Source organism: Neodiprion lecontei, chromosome 7, assembly GCF_021901455.1.
Source record: "Neodiprion lecontei isolate iyNeoLeco1 chromosome 7, iyNeoLeco1.1, whole genome shotgun sequence".
Classification (NCBI taxonomy): domain Eukaryota; kingdom Metazoa; phylum Arthropoda; class Insecta; order Hymenoptera; family Diprionidae; genus Neodiprion; species Neodiprion lecontei.
Window position 1 is genome coordinate 6233632 of NC_060266.1, and position 20599 is coordinate 6254230.

General features: G+C 37.6%; 1 long non-coding RNA gene across 1 annotated transcript in view; it reads left to right on the forward strand.

Moving 5' to 3' along the window:
• The first annotated feature begins 16574 nt into the window (after window positions 1-16574).
• Window positions 16575-20599, forward strand: part of LOC124295353 — a 163800-nt gene continuing 159775 nt past the window's right edge. Inside the window, exon 1 of the long non-coding RNA XR_006905271.1 lies at window positions 16575-16675. This is a non-coding gene — a long non-coding RNA (uncharacterized LOC124295353). The remainder of the gene's footprint in view (window positions 16676-20599) is intronic.

Consider the following 20599-nt stretch of genomic DNA (forward strand, 5'->3'; position numbering starts at 1 on the left):
AATATTTTACACTGGACAGTTATGTTGGCATCACTGAGAAACCTGCAGCGCCACAGTCGGCCGAGCGCGAAACAAACTCAATCTCAATAAACGTAACATGACCCATGACCGTTGAATCTAACCTTAGAATTGACGTGTCAATCCAACAAGTCATTATCTCCGCGGTATTCTAAGGTTAGATTCGACAGTCATGGGTTATGTTACGTTTATTGTGATTGAGATTGTTTCGCGCTCGGCCGACTGTGGCGCTGCAGGTTTAGAAGTATTGCCAACATAATTGTCTAGTGGAAAAAATTAGCCGTCTGAGATTCCTTGTCCACAAGTGTGCCTAGATTCATGTGCTTCGATGCTCCATCTTCGCGTCATCCAAGTAAAAACGACGAATTGGAATCACTCGTTTAGGTCGGACAGGATTATTCGTCAATTTGATTTATTCATCTTTAACCTGCCGTTTTTAATACGGTAATAAGATCCGGCCATGAACTACAATTATACGTTAATGTTAACGTTCGATTGGTCTCTGAAATACCATCAAGCATTATTGAGTACGTTAGCTTGCGAAACACCGATGCTGCACTATCATTTGATGCAATGACTGTAATTACCTATTACAGTCTGTTGCATTTGGAAAATTACACTGCATCGAATTCGAATTGCATTCGAGTTATATAATGACAAGCTCTTTGGACGAAATACCTAACACTGCTATATTCTATTCACAGACCGGTAATTTTGTTGTTAATCAAGTTTGTTTTACTTTTTACACGATAATGGCGAATTAACTGTCGAGGACTAATAATATTGAGGGTAATGACTGAGTCGACATCAAATTGATGTAAACTTGTTATAACACACCTCGCAATTTTATGACCTAATTTCATCGTTCCTATTCCATTCCGCATTTCGATTCAATTCCGGTGTTTCACTTATTCTTCACGTCCATAACTAATTCCATCGTTCCACTTCTGCTTCACATTCCTACACAATTCGATCATTCTTCTTCTGTTCCACATTCCTATCTAATTTCATCGTTCCGTTCCTATTCAGCATTCCGATTTAATTCCGTTGTTCCGCTTCTGTTCCACAGCCTTACCCGATTCCATCGTTCCTCTCCTGTTCCGTATTCCGATTCAATTCCGTTGTTTCACTTTTGATTCACATTCCTACAGAATTCGATCCTTCTACTTCTGTTCCACATTCCTATCTAATTTCATCATTCCGCTCCTGATCCGCATTCCGATTTAATTCCGTTGTTTCACTTCTCTTCCATATCCTCACCCAATTCCATCGATTCACTTCTGTTTCACATTCTTACCGAATTCGATCCTTCTATTTCCGTTCCACATTCCTATCTAATTTTATCGTACAGCTCCTGATCCACATTCCTACCCGATTCCAGCGTTCTACTCCTATTCAACCAATCTTAAAAACGCGCGAAAATTCGAATTGCAGCAATTAAGTATCACCGATTTTTATACAGTAAATGTTGAGTTGCGAATGCAACGTTTATTTGCACATCGAAATAGGATACTTGAAGAACGTGCTACTCGCCTCGTCTTTCTCAATTAAAAGATCTTGCAACGTAAGTCGTACTCGTCAGCAACTAATTCGATAATTTATCCGTCAGCAATTATACATCGTATAATTCCATTGCCCCGTAGGAGAGAATTCACGAAAAGTTGGCAAAGAGCCAAGAATCGTTTTGCAATCCTGCAGGATAAGGTAAGATAATTTTTGACCGGTGAACAAGGGGTGGATATATAGGAGTGGTAATTGAAGTCTCTTCGGTGATTAAAATTGGCGCACGGACCGTCGCTGCTTATCGGTTATACCGTCAGACACCGGCGTTATAAGTTGTAAGATAAATTTACGGTTGTCAAGGCGTAATAATGCCGGAAACAAGAAAGGAATGAGTAGAAAGGCTAATTGGGTACTTTGAACGAACCAAGGCAAGACGAGATGATAAAATGACGATGAAGGATCGCAGGATGGAGACGAGGCAAGGCGAATACCGCGGTGGAAGAAACGGGAAGAACGCGGAAGGGATGATGGAAATGAACGGAAGGATGCTGCCTAACCAGGACGATTTCCGGCCCCTTGTCTTGTTATTTTCTTTTCCATGGAAAACGAGCCTCCCGAGAGTTCCTTCGCATTGAATTCGACGAAGTAAGTCTGGCAGGCCGCGTTGGGCGCGATCGGAAAGGCTGCGATTACTTCATTTCGCTGTTTCTTTTCCCCATTCACCTGCCATCGCGTAAACAATAGTTTGTTGGCCGTTTTTAATAACTATTACACCCAAGGGAAGTTGGAGCGAAATCAGCTGTTTTTTTTTTTTTTTTTTAAATTATATCATATAAAACAGATTTATGCGATTGTTTGATATTGCCGCTTCAAAATTCCGGATAGTTTTTTCTAAGTCTTATGTAAACGGAAATGAGATTCATATAAACAATAAATGCGTTTATACTAAACATCTTTGAATATTTTTTTTAATGGTGCACTGATTGTGAGAGAAATTTTTAGTTCCGATTATAGCTCAGTCTTTAACTGTTTTCATTTTTTACGACAATCGCAAAATATAGTTCTAGGTAGAAAATTGCGATTTTTGCAAAACTGAAAAAACATATTTCTGCAAGTTGTACGTTTGGAAGCATTATTTTAAGAAGAAAATTATACAGAATTTCTTACCCTTTCATTGGAATATTTTACAATAGCGGTATTTTCTTTTTAATGTTCTTTTTAGGTCGATGTGAAGTCTTGAAAAAAATTTTAGGAAGATCTAAATTCAGGTGCACCAACATTCCGTGAATCAGTGATGATTAGTTCCAAAACAATTGGTTCCTTTGGCAATAATGAAGAGAAAGAGAGAGAGAAAACAAACGGCCTCTGCATCGGGCTTAGAAAAATAAATAGGAAAATAATGCAGCTCGTTAATCGAACGAGAATAAAAAAAAAAAGGCTGACATAACCAAAGTCCGTTCTTTTGAGATGCGGAAATCTTAAACTAGATCAATTCAAAAGCCCTTCGTTCATTCTATTGAAGAATACATGTCGTTGTCATTTTGAGAAAGGTCATCGCCAATTTGACTTAATTATTTATAAAGATGGAAAAAAAAATTTCCAACCAAAACACGTATCCGGCAAATAGTATTTCTAAAAAAAAAAGGAATCTCACTTCTCGTCGATGGTACAGTATTAAAAAAAAAAGTCCACATCTTGATCCTGAAATATTTTCTCTATTTGACGTGAAATAAATTTCACTCGATCAGCTTTAATTAGTAGTCAAGCATGTATTGACTCGCCCTCTCGTACAGTTCGTCAAGAATCCGCAAACAGTGTTTCATCCTGAGCACTTTCAGTCTTCAAAAAGTCGTCGAAATCACGGGTTCGGTCAATATTGACGAATCGAGAGAGAAGAGAGAGAGAGAGAGAGAGAGAGAGAGAGAAAGGAATTACAAAAAAAAAAATTAAGAAATAAATAAAAAAAATTGGAATTCGGGAGGGCAAAAAATCACATCCATATAATTCGGAGTTTCTTTGGTTGAGCTGAATCGCGTAATTGATGAGTTCGTTAGGACACTCGAACGAACGACAACGACATTTCACAGGTTGATTGCCGATGTCTCATTCTCGTGATGCTGCACAAATTAACGCTGCAATACGAAATGTGTGATTTTATATTGCAGAGGTTAACCATTCGAGTCACACGTTATTGAACCGAGTCAACTTTTGTGACAAGAAGCTATTTTATGATTTTTGGGGTCACTTATTACGAAACTGAAAGGAAATTTCCATCAGTCAAGATCGCGCATCCAACATGGCGGATGAAAATTTCAAATTTCATCGAATCCGGTCAAAAAACTGTATGTAGGGATTTTCGGGGTCGCTGATTGGATTCGTCGTACTGAATTTTCGAAATCTGATTTCAGATTCATAATCAGTGACCCCAAAAACTTCTGGACAGAGTTTTTTTCGTGGATTCGATCGAATTTGAAATTTTTGTCCGCCATATTGGGTCCGCCATCGTGAATTTTTAAAATCCGACGTCATATTCGTACTTTTAACGACACCTGTTTTGCTGAATTTTTCTATTTATTACAACAAAAGAAATTTTTCTCAGTGGATTATCGCAGCAACATGAAATTGTGATAAGAAAAAATATCGACACGAACCAGATTTTCTCAATACAGCTAAAGAACCAAGTTCTTTTATATTTTCTTCTCACCCATTTTGAATATATTTCTCTATTTTGTTAAAAAAATGATCATAGTTAAGGACTGTATAATTACAAAAATTACAAGTTCTTCTCAATTTAAATGACGAAAAAATTGCTGACACAATTCCATTTTGCATTGGTGTAATAGTCAAAATATAATAAATCGCACAGAAGTTTCAAATGCTGCTTCGGTTCGAATCTTCTCTTTTTTAATAAGACACAGCCTAATTGCAAAAAAAAAAAAAAAAAAAAAAAAAAACACGACTCGTGATGCGGGCTCCGTTAACTTGATTTCAGTTGTGGAATTAATTGGATTGGGGGGTATTGCAGCTGTCGAGGAACGTCTAGGTTTCATTAAGCTCGAACATACCACTTCACTCCTGCACTACGGCATAGCAGTTAGGGATTCCAGAGGGAGAAATCCTTCACAAATTTCCATCGCATAAATTTGATCGATAATTGTCGAATCGCGTAGTAAATTCTGCTGTTTTGCCAAATCTTTCCTCTGCAGACAATGTTCAATTTCAATGCTATAGGTAATTTACTAATTTTTCAGCAACTCTCAACTCTCAGCAACAAATACTTTCGATTTATTATACCTTGTTTTGAGAAAAGCATTTTTCAACCAAAGTATCCAAATAAAATAAAGAATTCAGAACTTCAAAACTTGGAATTATTATATATCTATATATATATATGATAATTCTAAGTTTACATTCATTATCACTAGGAAATCAGGTTCCGTTAATTGGGAATAAAAGGAACATGTCAGGTCACTTTTTTTCTGGTTCACAAGTCTTCATATTATTTTCACTTTATTCGGTCAAATTTGTGAAACAATATTGAGATTATTACTTCATTCTTAGAAATTCAAATCTCTCAAATAGTCTCGGACGTGACGTTTTTGTCTGCCACTGTTTTTTTTTTTTATTACTTCTTTGTTTTTATATAAAACCGTCTACGAAACTGCTTCTGTTTGAAATGCGAGGAAAGGCACCACCTTGAGAGTAATTTGGAAAAATTGGCAGCACCCAGCCGATATGCATATTCATGAAATACGTGATAAAAGTATTAGCAGCTAGGGAAGAGCGCCTTGAAATTCACAGCTCCGCACTTAATTGAAGCATTAGCGTGCAGCTGTCGCGTGACACTTTGCACTATCCCCGCATTAATTATATAGATCTCGGTAAGCATAAATAAGATAAGAGGAGAAGCGAGAGCCAAAGCGTAGAATATCCTCGTTGCAATCCATTCGCTGCGATGGATTGTATTTCATAATTCCGAAGGTGATTGACAGATTGGAAATATTTTTTTTTCGAGATAGTTGCTTGAATTTAAAAGTGTTTTATTTTTAATTGTGACGAATTAGTGACGGAGGACAGGACTGAGCGAATCGCGATAATGATTAAAGGTATTTGATGATTAACAAACGAAGAATATTACACTGAGAGAAATTTTTAGTTCCGTATCAACATCTCGTAAACGGTGCGTCGGACGATGAAAATGACAGAAGCTTTTCTTCTAGGAAATTTAATTTCCTATCACTTTTTTACGGAGCTTTTTTTCTGTACTTCATACTTTTCAAGATATAGTCAGTTAAAAATTTTAACTGTGGATTTTGCTAAATATCTCGTTGACAGAGAGATACACAAAATAAAAAACAAAATGCTAGTAATTTCGTTTTTGCCATGCGAAATGAATTCGTTGATTTTTCGGAATACACGTGAACTTTTCAGGAACTTTCTTATTATTTGGAAATTTCCGTTTTCACAATGAGCATATTTTTGAACGATGAAAAAATTATGGATTTTTTTTTCACCATTTGGAACCGATTTGACAGGATCCGTCATGAATTTTTTTTTTTTTTTTTTCTACCCCATGCAAGGACCACTCTAATTTATATCTTCTCCGAACCGCTTGACATTTTCATATACCTTTTAATAATACTGTCCAATATCCTCATTTTATTCTCTCTTAGTTTTCTTCATGACAATTTTGACTCGAATCTTATATTCATTGCATGCACTGTGTACTGTATATTCCTATTCAGTATTTAACTATTAAGTCAAGTTTGTTGGCCTACGTTGCGTAGAGTAATCAATTTTCTATTCTACAATAAATGTTATTGCATAGATTGTCGATAGCTATAAATAAATGAATAATCTGTTTTTCTGGACACTATCTTCGACTATTATATACTGCGAATTTTTCTTCAACGGTCTATTTTATGCCATAATAATTACCAAACGTCACAAAGTTAAACCGCGTAATAATTCGAGTTCAAACGATACTTGGCCGGCGATTACGATGCTATTGACGGTGATAATGGTCTCACTTATTTCCGAATGTGTTTACCCAGCGTAGAAACGCGGCTGACGATCGGATGGGATCGAAAAGGAAAGGATCGCGCCGCCGGAACAAACGGAGAGTTTATTTACTTCCGGCAAGGCCGTCGTTCGGCCGACGAGTTGAGACTGATTTATCGCATTTTACCCATCCTAAAATATTATCAATTTCGGATCGCAGAGGGTGAATATCAACGACGATCCGACCTGCGACTGGGGCCCACTTCACTCGTCACTGAACGTTTAAACTAAGAGAATGGGATTGTAACATGAACTGGTAAATGTCTAAATTTTCAGTTTGTTCCAGCATTTTTTGCGTATTAATCGTGTGATCTCCAAAATTACTAATCTGGTTGTAAAGAAATAAAGTCTGAAATATGTACAGACGTTGTGGCTGTTCACAGAAAAAACGAGAAATAAAATCCGTTCGATAGTTCTGCAGCTATGAGCTTTTATACAAACGAACAGACGGAGAGATGACGAGTTTTATCCAGTGCGAATTGCTGCACTTTAATGCGCATGCGCTACAATCCGAGAGCAGTTGTTTGCCAGGCTGACCAACCGTCACGAACCCAACCTCAAAAATTTCTAGGCCCGTAAGAATCAGCTACTGTAGCTGTTTTAACAATAACAGTGTAGTCTCGCAAGCTATGTTGGTACGGCTGTCTCACCGAAACGATACATTTCCAGTTATTTAGAATGGCTAAGCTTGCCAAACGATTGAGTGTGGTTCGTAAAATCGCAGTAGTCTCACATGGACAAAACTGTTCCGCCTTAACCAACTGAATGATTGTTGGATTAGAATTACTTCGCTAGTCATATTTGTATGAACTTTGCAGCAATCGGAGTTTTCCAAAAGAGCCATTGCATTTCCTGCGTGGGAAATGTGTTTTTACGAGTATACCCATAACTGGCTAATAATAACGGTATTATTGTACATCCCGAACCATTTTTTTCAGTTTAGCAATTCAGACTTTGTATGTAAAGATACCGCGTGCGTTTTTCAATTCGCACAAACAAAAGATAAAGATCCACACGAAGGTCAATGAAACGTCGATTTTTTACTTGAGATCGGGTATATCTGATTCCGTGTGTATAATTCTCAACGAGTTTTAACGCTAAGACTGAAACTTTTGAAAAATGTTTGCAAATGATTGAATACGTGTACAATAAAAGTAGTCTACATTGTCGAAATCTCATATTTTGATACGAAAGATTGTGGTATTTTTATATTTCGTACTACGCGGAATACCGAGAATCGATATTCTGATCGTATTTTATTTTCAAAGCAGAATCATTAAAATTCAATAAAAAACTCCGAATGTTTCACATACTTGCAAAATTTTGTGAAAAATATAATAATTGGTTTGAGAATTGTGATTTATTTCTTCATTGATTAAAGCATTTGAATGTGGAACATAGATGTACCGAAACATTGTCAAAAACATTTAGAAATTTTGAATTTCAACGATATTTTAGATTAAGTTGCGATGAAAGTTGATTTTTGAGCGAATTGATTCTCGGTGAACTGATTTCAGATCGATCCACGGATCAATTCTTTCAAAACCATCGAAGATCCTAGTAATTTCATTATTAAATATGTAGATAAAATTTATGTTTCGACCGATACAACCGATCTGACAATTAATCATACCTGAATCTTAACTGAGGTACAATATCAGCATTTCGAAAATAATAGCAATATTAATAATAACAATAATAAGAGGAAGAAGAAGAAGAACAAGAAGAAAAAGAAGGAGAATAAGGAAAAGAAGGAAAAAATGCTTATTCAAAATTAGTCTCGAGGAAAACTCCACTCGGGAAAATTAAAAAGATTCCACTCGTGCGGCAGCTGCTGCGAATTATATCAGGTGAGAGGAGCGATGGAGGGGGGGGGGGGGGGGGGAGAAAGAGAGAGAGATAGAGAGAAGGAGAGAGTGTAGTATTATGAATTACTACGAAGCACGGATTCTAACAATAAGTCCAGCTCCGGGTTTTCAAGGGTGAGGAAAAGATAAGCGGAGGTGAAATAATGGAGTAGGAATAATGCGAGAGAGAGAGAGAGAGAGAGAGAGAGAGAGGGAAAGAGATAGAGAGAGAGAGAATGGTGGGTACGTATAATCTTATCAATCCTTAATCGGTCGCTCCGCTAAACGTTCCACCGTCATCCGTGCGGAAGTTCTCATTAAATAAAGCCATGCTAAAGCTCAGTTTTCTAACACCCTGAAGCCGAGAGCTGACTTATCTTTTTAATGCAATAACTTTTAATCAGCGCCCAGACGCCCCGGCTGACCGACGACACTTTTTCAACTTTTATACCGCGAGTGAAATGCGAAGGTTTCCGATTCGTTCACACTGAGAAATATTTCATTTGTTACAGTAACTAGAAGAAATCAGTAAAACAGGTATCGTTAGAAGAAAACTTTTTTGACTATTGTTGGAATTACGAAAAACGAGGTACGCGTAAACATTTTGCGCTATCGTCGATCCTTTTTTGGTAATTGTTGTTATTGAAAACATACTAAAAAATTGTTGCAGATAAAGCGAGAATCGTTAAAAAATTTTCTTCATCACTTACCAAAAAATCAGCACCAATTGTAAGAAATTTCACACCACGTTATCCCAAATGAAGATTTATTATATAACAAATCTTCATTTCGTGCAATGATGTGTATAAAAATGCGCGATTTCTTATCTACAACTAAATATTCATTTCGCCGTATACAAGTGTATGATCTGTTGACGGTAAATGAATCTTGTTCACTGTAACAAGACTCTTTTTTCTACAATCGGTGTAAGGCCGGAATTGGGTTAAGGATGTACCGGTTATGCGTCCTGAATTAAAAGTGAGTCTCGTCGACAGTATTGAGAACACTTCGTAATGAGATAAGGATCGGAAAAATATCAACCACAATAAAGAAGATGAGAAACTAAAATCTGAATAATAATAATGCCCAAAAATTATCGATAAATGAACAATGAAAATTTTTATTCTTCGTTTTCGATTTTTATCGTCGAAATACATCAGAATCAATCGTCAAATCACGTCACCCAGGAAATCGGACTCTTGCCAACTAAAAATTTCTCTCAGTGTACTTTCTAGAGAATACATTTTTTTTGCCACTAATTTCACTCACAACTCTTTTTATTTGATTGTTCATTTTTCCGCAAAACTTTATACATTTATTGATGAATTATAATCCTGAATTTGAACACATATTTGTTAAATAAAAAAAAAAAATATATATGTACATACCTTGAAGATCACTCTGCCATCAGCTGACATTCTCCATCTCTCATCGCTGATTGATTTCACTGTGATTTCTCTGAACACACAAAATTAATCACTGAACCAAATTTAAACGCACTATGATTTTTATTAAACTCGTTCAGTCAGTTCATAAGATAATTAATTTTACACAGAATTTGAATAATGTTTTTCGATTCAACGAAGAAAACTATATGGAGGCAGATTTCAAAATTTTTATTTTTTCACCCTGCCGATTGTTGATTGTAAACTAACTTTGCAGTGAACGAACGATATTAATCTGCAGTTGAAATTTCATGTGGCAGGAATAAACCGAATACAGTATTCAATCGAATTATTACCACATTGCGAAAGGAATCTTTCTTTTCTTTTTATTATTGTAGCGTAGAAAAATTTTTCACCATCTTTCCTTCAACGTCACTGCGTTTAGACAATCGACGAAACACACAATTCCTCACACATTTGCAGTATTTAAAAGTTTTATACATCCGTAAGAAAACGTTTCTTCGAGTTTGGTGTAAAGTAATTTTTATTCCGCTAAACGGATCGAATTATTAGTTTATATACCGAGCGAATATCTTGAAAGTTTGCAGTCCGTCATCACCGACTGGGCATTACTCAAGTTCTTCATTTGTTTCTCGCAGTTTGGCCGACCCGTTTTTAATTTCGAACTGTGAAAGATCGTAAAATTGTTGCATCGACGACAACAACGACGATTATGTTTCAATTTTATTTACGGGGCATTCATTGTCAAAATATAATCGTCGTCTTTGTCGATGCAATCATTTTACGGTCTTTCACGGGTTAAAACTAAAGACCGGGTTGGCCAGCCTGCGAGAAACAAACGTAGAGGTCGAGTGGTTGCCGAGTCGGCGGTGACCGAATTATCGAATAAAAAGAAGAAGAAAAGATTCAATTTCTAGGCATGCAGGTTACTTTAAATCGTTTAATACAACTCGCAACCACCTCACTGTTTGAAAAGAAAACAAATTTGTGCGTACGTGCGAAAGTTTACGATCCATTGAAGCCGATCGTAACATTGACGCGAGTCTCGAAGGACGCAGCGATGTAAACACGCTCGAAACGTCGATTGACAATCGGTGCTTCTTATTCGAAATTCAGTGTTCGACCGAAGCTGGCTTCGAACGCATGTAGGTACCGAAAATTATTCTCGTACTACGTGACTGTACAAAAACGGGCCAAGTGTATAAGCTCAACGATTTCTGTTACGCTGTATTACGTAATTTAAGGTGAATTTCGTGTCCCGAGTGTTAATTGTTTTGTGCAACTTCCTGTAAACCTGAGATTCTTCGAGAACTACTATATGTAAAAGTGTGGAGCAGCACAGATTCCAGGTAAGGTTACTCACTTTAATTATTATTGATTGATAATTCGATGTCGTACATTCGAAGCCGAACTTTTGTTGCAGCGTGCAATGCGTGAATATTAAACTAGACAACGGTAATAATTGATTTGAAAACTGAAAAGCCAATATGCTAAATTAATCCGGGCCTCCTTTTTCGTTCCAACGTGCAACTTCAGGTCGTGGCGAATTGAATTCTCGACTCTCGGCGTCGCGTGTCGTTTGTTATTGTTTGTCCGGCCGACCTTCGGTGAATGCGTAGCTGCATCGTTGGCAACTTCAACTCACAATCAGTCCTTTTAGGCAAGCAGCTACGACGCGAAAAGTGGAATCAAGTTTAATTATCACGCTGCAGATTTTTAGATTTTAGCTTTCCGAAGCTTGCCGAACAGGCTAACAACATATTGAAATTTCTCTCGGGCAGACTTGACTCGTCGGAAGCGTTTTGTGACAAGAAAATACTCGGATAATATTCCGTCGCGGTTTTCTTTCTAATATTCTGAAAAAACTGGCCTTGCGGAAGGTGAGCTTCGTTTGACAATGAGTTCGTAATGCAATTGTGACGTGATTATCAGTGAGTGGTTCACTTAGGCGTCATTCTTTTTGTATAAAAATAAATTATCGGTTCGTTAGCCGAATACCGAAGTGTTATTATTCACGCATGTGATGCTGTGTAGTTACATGTTCGTCACTTCGGAGGTTTGTCTTTCGGTTAAACTTTATCGGTATTCGATCTTTGATAATGTTTTGTAAAAATGATCGCTAATTTTCAATAGCGCGTGTATTTATTTGGAATATGGAATACTAATAAAATTTTATCTCTTAACTGACTACAGGGACGACTACGATAAGTTTCCCTACATTTCAGTGTGATTGACCAAATTTAGCAACGATCCGAAAGAGTCGGCTCGATCGATTGATATCTGGAGATAAGGTGAAAACTAGACCATACCCTACAGTGAATAAAACTGGAAGGTACGTAATAAATATGATTCTTGATTACATTGTCGCTTTTGGTCGTAAATAGTGGTAGCTGTTCACAGGCCTTACGCATATATATTCGATACTTGTGTCTATTTAATTAACTTTCTATTGTTGTGAAAAAAAAATTATTATTACTTTGACACACACAGTTTGCAGGGACATGAAATCTGATCCAAGTATGTTCAATGAGTAATATTCTGTTATATTCTTATCGCAGTGTAAAAAGTGCGACGCTTCACCATTCAACCTGATTGCGAGATGCTACACGAATTACTACATTTCAAGTGTGGAGCAACCTAAAGGAGGTAAGAATACTCATTTTAATAGCATAATTTTAGCCCTTGCGTAATCTGTAAACAACGATGATAGTTAATTCGAGAACTGACAATGCAGCTTTATACATAAATTAATTCGGGCCTCCTTTTTGCTTTTTCAGATTTAAGCAGAGACATCCGAGCAACTTCTCCATTACTCGGCAACGTCGGTGAGTTTGCACGTATTTAGGTTACGGGTATTTCCCTGGGATTCCCCTGTCACGTGGCGTGGCGGTAACAATTGTTACACAAATCTTGGATTTCTTAGCTGCATGGATAGGCTCGTTCGCGATCGCAACGTGCTTGACTTTTGGTCGAATAATTTTCGTTTCGCAATTTAATTAACCGTAGCTTACTTGAAGTTAGAAATTTTACACGTTGCTTTTTAGCGGAATGAGCATCGCGACAGGTAACCATCGCTTACTCGGCACTCGCGAGATCGAATTGTGTTTCGCAACTGATGTAATAATCTACGTTTCAATTTACCGACGATGTCGTTTAAGCGGTGGTTTCACCTGAGGCTTTAACGTATTCAAATATTCACATTATTGTTGTATCGATAAAATTCCAAAGTCTGGCATAACGTAACGTAATCAAATTGCAAATCTTATATTATACGTCATTTTCAATATTCTAACATTCAACAAGTATCGATCAAATGCTTTTTTTTTTTAGCTCGATTAGAAAAATGCTAATTGGCATACAGGATGTTTTTAATCACTTTTACAAAAGGTTGATGTACCGATAGTCTGCCAACATTTGCTAAAATGATAGATACGATATTAGGGTTGGCGGGAAACAACCGCGATACTGTATTTTGAGTAGGCAGACTATGATACAAAAACATTTTGCTCCCAACAGGTAAACAACGAAAATGTAAGTCAGTGACCACGGCGCGAATGACGAAGAACGACGTGTGTTGGAAAAAATGGAGAATCGTTTAGATCGAATATAGGTAACCGGGTAGGTAGGCGAACGTTTTGGGATCCGTCGCGGGGTTTGTGCGTGTGTGTGTGTGCCTCTCTCTTTTCCGTTGGGTGGTTTCGTTGGGAAACAGGCAAGGGTAGGAAGGTCGCGATGTACCGCGATGTTGCTAACTTTTATAATCCACAGCGTCGTACGATCACGGAAATTTTGTTCCCAAAACAATCGGTATTCGAATCTCTCGACAGTTTGTAAGCATTTGAATATCAACGAGATAGAATTTTCCATTGCTTGTCACTCCGCAACCATTTTTCCATTGTTGTTCAATACAATTATTCAGTCATCACCGATCGTTATTCCATTCGATTGATTTCTGTGATCGTCCGAATGGGCAAAACGCATCTCTCGACCATCCATCGCGTTCCGTGGTACGCTGGATGGCGAGATGCTGAGCTCGAAGACTTCGCGTCGAAGAGGAACGCCGACCGTCACGCCACACAATAATGCATGCCCTCCAACCTCCCTCCCGGACTTGACCCGCATCTCGGAAGAACAATCCGCATCGCGACGCGTCGGATTCGAAAAGACGCGGATGCGGATTGGCTTTCTGCAGAATTTTGCGACAAGTCCTAGATATTTAAGGTATTTTTACAGGTAAATCGGTCGCGCCCTTTTGCGCGTGTGAATTAATCACGGGAATCGGACGCGCCTTTTGCGCGATTATCAATAATCAGGGTGGCGACAAACCGGGAAAACCGAAAGTAGTCGGAGAATTTTGTCCATCGGGAAAAGTCGAGGAATTATGACGAACCATGGGAAAGAACGCACTTTTCTATAAATTGTTTTCAAACTTCAGCCGTGTTTTGTAAATTCAGCCAAGCTAACTGCCGGAAATAGAATGGTACAATTTCTAATTGTTCGTGTGAGACGAAGTAATATTATTTACGTTTTTTAGATCCAAATTGATATATTCAAGATGTACATTGTACAACTTCCGGAGCTGTAAGATCGTAAAAGCTGTTCAACAATATTCAAGTTTCGTGGGAAAACGTCAGGGAGTTCTGAATTTTTTTACGGGAAAAGTCAGGGAATTTTATTTGAGCACAATCGGCGCCATCCTGCAAATGATCCAATGATCCAGTGATCGAGGGATCGGTGGGATCCGGTAATCGACTCCATCCAGTGGTTAAGGTGTCCAAGGTGATCCCAGTGATCGAGTGATCGAGTGATCAAGTCCGGGAGGTAACGACAGATTTCGTTGCACAATTTTAGCGAGCTTCATTTTTTTTGTCCGAGTTATCCGTGTTACATACAACAGAGTAGCACGAACGTCTTCCAACGCGCCCCCACGACGAGGGGTGGTACACGACGCTTACAATTACTGCAGAAAATGAGGAAAAAAATGCATGGCGGAATACGCGAAACTTATCGTAGGCATTAATTGAAACGTAAAAAGCTTAGAGAATATCGACGGTTGCGTAGAATAACCGGCTATCTCGAGTTAAGTTCAAAAACCGGCTATTTCGCGTTTGAAATTTTTTGGCCGCAAATTAAATTGGTAGCACTGTCGGGCTGAATACAAAATTCGTCAGCGCCTCACAAAATTCATACAAGCTCCGTTTTGTGAATGTAGGTATTATGTGTTTATCCACAGAATTATAAAGCAGAGATGAAAGTATAAAGCATCAGGCGTATGTTGAGATGAAATTAAAGATTATCGTTTCGGCATAATGACGTTAAATTGATAGTGACATTAAATGTGTAAATACCTGCATTCACAAAACGGAGCTTGTATGAATTTTGTGAGGTGCTGGCGAATTTCGTATTCAGCCTGACAGTGCTATCAACTTAATTTACCGCCAAAAAATTTCAAACGCGAAATAGCCGGTTTCTGAACTTAACTCGAGATAGCCGGTTATTCTACGCAACCGTCGATATTCTCTAAACTTCTTATGTTTCAATTAATGCCTACGATAAATTTCGCGTATTCGGCAATACGTTTATTTTTTTAAATCTATTTTGCTATAATTGTAACCTTGTCGCAACCTCCCGCCGTGAGGGTGATTTGACAGACGTTCGTATTAATATTATATGTTACACATATAACTTAAAAAAGATGAAGCTTGCGGAAATGACCCGCAAATTTTTGACGTTGCCTCCGGGACTAATCGAGTGATCGAGTGATCCAGTGGCCCAAAAATGGATGATCCGGTGACCCGAGTGATCTGAGTTTCGATTCGAGTGAGCCAGTTGAATCGAGTGATCGAGTGATCTAGTGATCGAGCAGCGTGGTGAGAGACCTTTAAAACCGGGAAAAGTCAGGGAGATATGATCGACCAAATGGAGAAACGTACTTTTTTTTTCATAAAAATCGTTATCAATCTTGAACTATGCTTCATAAATTCAGTTAAACCGACCATCGGAAATGGAATCGTTCAATTTCTAATTATTCGTCTCAAACGAAGCAATGCTTACACGTGTTTTTTAGATCCAAGTTAATATATTCAAGGTGCACAACCTCTGGAGCTGTGAGGTCGTAAAAGCTGCTCAATAATATTCAAGTTTCGAAGAAAAATGTCAAGGAATTCGGAATTTTTTTACCGGAAAAGTGAAGGAAAAGTCGAGCAATTATACTTTAGTAAAATTGTCGCCACCCTGATAATGCGAATCGAACGATCGCGCTTTTTGCCTAGCGATTTCGTAAACGGTATATGAAAAAGTAAAGAACTTTCGATGTATTAAGTCTGCAGCTCTTCGATCAATTTTTATTTTTACCAACAACTAAGTTTTCAAGCTTCAATTTGACCGCGCTCGTTGCGCGTCGACTTGATAGTTTTTGGTTCTGAGAGAAAGCGTCGCGTTTCCAAGCTGGCGGGTAATTCACGGGGATAAAAATCGCGGAGTGTGTAATGATGGTGAAGAATCTTGGCGTAAGTATTTATGAAATATATCTGAAATATACAGAAACACTCGTTCAACCGATCGTATTATTTTCTGTTTCAGGGCAAAAAACCAATTTTTTAACAAACGCACCGACAATGGGAACTATAGAATGTTCGGTCGAAAAGGATATTTACTGTAATAACTTGAAGCACAAAGAGATGTGGATTCAAAAAATTTTGAATGTTTTTCATTCATCGATACAATTAATAATCGAAGCCACGAATATTAATGCGAATATCGTGTTGGACTCGATCCATTTTTTGTCAGTGTATGGACTCGAGGTGATTATTGAACGATACCTGCAAGCTCAATTCCGCGGTAAGTTAGAGGCTTTTTTTTAGCTATTTATGCGCTCTAGAGATTTTCCATTCAATTTTTAAACGCGTTATTTACCGGCTTTGAATTAAATCGCCGCATGAATACGATCGACTTTTTCGAATGCGTTATACCTACAGTGTCTCGGTGCGTTTGACGCGAATTTAACGCACAAAATGCTAAGAAATTGCTTCGATAAATATTTTTATCCGTGAATCTAGCTCTACAAAAAATCGTATCACATGAATATATTCAATATTTCATTTTAGAATCGTAAACACGGTTTAATTCTGCATTTTTTTTTTTATTTTTTTGGAAAAATCGAATTGGAATAATTTTATAAACACACATTACGATATAATATATACGATGGATTTTGCAATTGCGTTTAAAAAAATTCATAATCTTTCAGTGAGATTTAATTTGCTGAAATCATTTTATTATATCTATCTGAAGTAAATTTATATATCTGTCACGCATTGAAACAGGAAGTGCTAAAATACGGTGATAAAAATAAGGAAGGGAAAAAGTAAACGAATCGAGTGTAATCACAAGTTTGGTGTAATATTTTCAGTTAGTTGGTTAGTTAGTACAAAGGGTCTTGGTAAAACAACAGGTACAACAGATAAATAAATCAGGGGTGTATAATTGTAGAAATAAAATTGTAAATATTGATAATCGTTTAAAATCATTCAGCCGTTCGCCCATTCTTCGCAAGATTGAAATACGCCATTTGTGCATCGAATACTCATCGTAACGTTCTTTTCTTTTTTATCCCAATGCGTCTATAACTAGTATTTTTCTATCAAACCGCCGTTAATTCGTTGTTCGTCCTGTATTACTTGAATTTTTAATTTTGTTTATCGCTATCGAAATCGGTTCCCGAGTCGATTCCGCAGTTTTATTTCCGCAGGCGGCCTTTCTCTTTTCGTTACTAATAAACTCCACAGACTTCTCATCTTTTGACTAATTTTCGATTAAAACAAAACCTTGTCTGGTTTAGAATGTATCGTTTAAATCGACAGGCACTTTATAAAATCGTCCGAGAATAATTAAACGGAGTCGTCACGGTATTATTCGACTCTCACAAGTGTGAGGAACCACGAAACGAGATCAATTTGTCACCTCGTGACTATGATGAATTCATGCGAGGTTAAAGCAACACTTGTTCCGTCCGACTGCAACAGCATTGTTATAAACCGGGCTCATTAGAAGCTCTCGATTCGAAGCCCCGAGTGTTTATACAACACGTGGTGTACGTATATTAGCCGTGGTGTAGGGCACACGTCTGTTTGCGCATGCGCGTCGAGTGCGTAAGCTGGTACTAAGTAAACGCAACGTATCCGTATTCCGTATCCATGCATCCATGGCCGGTATCCACCACATCGCCCAAAGTCGATTTTGATTGCGTCACGAGCCTAGACCAAATGGGCGTGAAATAATATTAATCATGGGGCTGAGTACCAACGTTGCCTAGGAAAATCTCACGAGATTCAGTCTCGCTCTTATCCAACAACTTCGGACAAGCTGCGCGTTTCGACCGAGAAACTGACGTAGAATAAACCTCGAACATCTATGGTGTGATATGGCTTGGGTAAAAAATCGTTACCGCACATTGAGAGAAATTTTTAATTTCGGTTACCGCTCGGTCCTTAACTATTTTCATTTTTTTTTTACCACAATCGAAAAATATAGTTCTAGGTAGAGACTCGCTCTTGATGGTGATTTTTCATCTAGATTTTTCCACTTCCTGCTTCCCACGTTTCTGTGTTTCCACTTTCTTCTATGTTTTCTGACATTTTCTTTGCCGTCCTTTCACTCTTCCAATTTTTGTATCCTTCTATCTCTATATTTCTACTCTTGTCTATGTCGTTGTAGTTCTCTGTCATTATTCTGTGCTCCTCTTTACACTAAATATAGAACCAGGCTAAGTTTTCGGATTTGAGACTCTGTATATAGCTTGAGTTTGTATACTTTTGTATCGATGTTTCCCAATGTTGCTACGGGAAAGATAATAATAAAACCATCACACCATCAAACAGCGCAAAATGGTTAGGCGTACCTCGTTTTTCGTTATTCCAACAATATTCAAACAAGTTTTTTAACGATACCTGTTTTACTCAATGTTTCTCAGTGTTGTATTTGAGCAGGCATCTTACGAAACAATTGAATGCGTAAATGTGAAAAAAAAAAGAAGGAAATGTCGATATTTTCAAATCACCCTGGCGTGTACATCGCGTAAATCGCACAATGGGGGTGTAGGTACAACAACCATGGTTGTACAAAATAGCTATTTGTCAAAAGCGAGACGCGGCGAAAGTGCCTTGGGCCGATGAGGGCGGAGGGAGGGAGGGAAAAGTGGAGGGTTGTGGCTTTCGGAAAATTGATCCGCTAGGGAAAGCGCGCAGCTTTGTACAACGGGTTGGATTTGTGTACCTAATACCAAGGTAACGGCCGAGTTTGCCGGTAGCCTCGACTGACAGTTGCTGGCTGCCTGCTGGTTTCACCCTGATATTGCAGGGGCGAGAGGCCGGGAGGTGGAACTCTCTGAGTAGGCACGTGGAGAGACGTTGACAAATAGCAATTGTGACTGGAATTTGAACGAACGTTTCCGAGCATGCAGCATTTTTTTTTTTTTTTTTTTTCGTCTGTCTTTTTTTCAGTCAACGGGAACGAGGTATAAACAGGGTGGAAATTAAAAATTTATAATGAACATAAAATGGAACGGCTATAATTCCGGAGTTTCAAAAATGTAAAAATCGGTGTCAAACGGAATTTCGAAATGCTCTGAAAGGTCAAGGTAGATTCTTCAAAATGGAGATGAATATAATAGTAAACTTAGATTTCTGTGTATTTTATCTTTATGTATTTGGAGGTTTCTGTACCTAGACTTCTATAGATCTTAAAACGTACTTCAACGTTTGAAAAATTGGATAAAACAAATCTTCAGGTTTTTGAGAATTTAAAATTGCCGCTCTTCTGTGTTTTCAGTATGTATTTTATTGTGAGAGGAAAAATGCTCGAAAAAATCTGCAACTGCGAGGTTTTATTGGTAGTTGGTGCTACAATCTGAAAAAAAAAAATTCACATGCAATCGTGACAAATTGCACGCCCTCGATATCTGCCTTTTTTTGTTATTGCGATCAAATCAATGGTAACAGTTTGAAATAATGTTAAAATTACACAAGAATAGAAATGTAATGCAAGTAACAATTTTATCAGTCTGCAATACTTGTAATTGAAGAATATAGTACATATGTTCAATTACAAAAGAAAAAAAAAAAGAATAACGGAAGAAAATGTTTGCATTATAAATTCTGGTTACACTTAAAAAAAAAAAAAATTATCTTCACCTTGTTCCCAAAAAGGATACGTACTTTTCTCTTGGGGTAAAAAAGTTGACAGTAAGTGGAAATTTTTCCTGATCGAAAAAAGTAGAATTCTAACGTTATAAATCTTGAAGTGTCGTTAAATGATTATTTCGGAACTCGGTTCAAAGCTTGGTATACATAAATATAGTTTTTGAATTTTCAATTTTTTACCACGTATAATCGAATGTACGTCGTGATTTTTCAAAAATTTGGGCTGCCTTATGTCAACTGTATGGGCCATTTCACTATCGGAATGCACTATAGGTATTCGATGGGTTCGACAACCCGCGGATTGACTATTCATGTCACTTCAGAACGTTGAAACGACTTTGAAAACTCAAAGATCCCATTCATGCGAGTTCGAAGTCCTCCGAATGACCATTTGCATGACTTGAATTCGCCGTATGATACAGTTTTTTTTTATACATCATACAAGCTTCATCTGACTCTGTAATGAATACTGGATTTCAAAATCTCTTGATACTATTTTACGCGGCTGTATTAAAGTGACTGTGAAAATCTCTTCAGGTTATGATTGAAGGCAAATGTGGTGTTC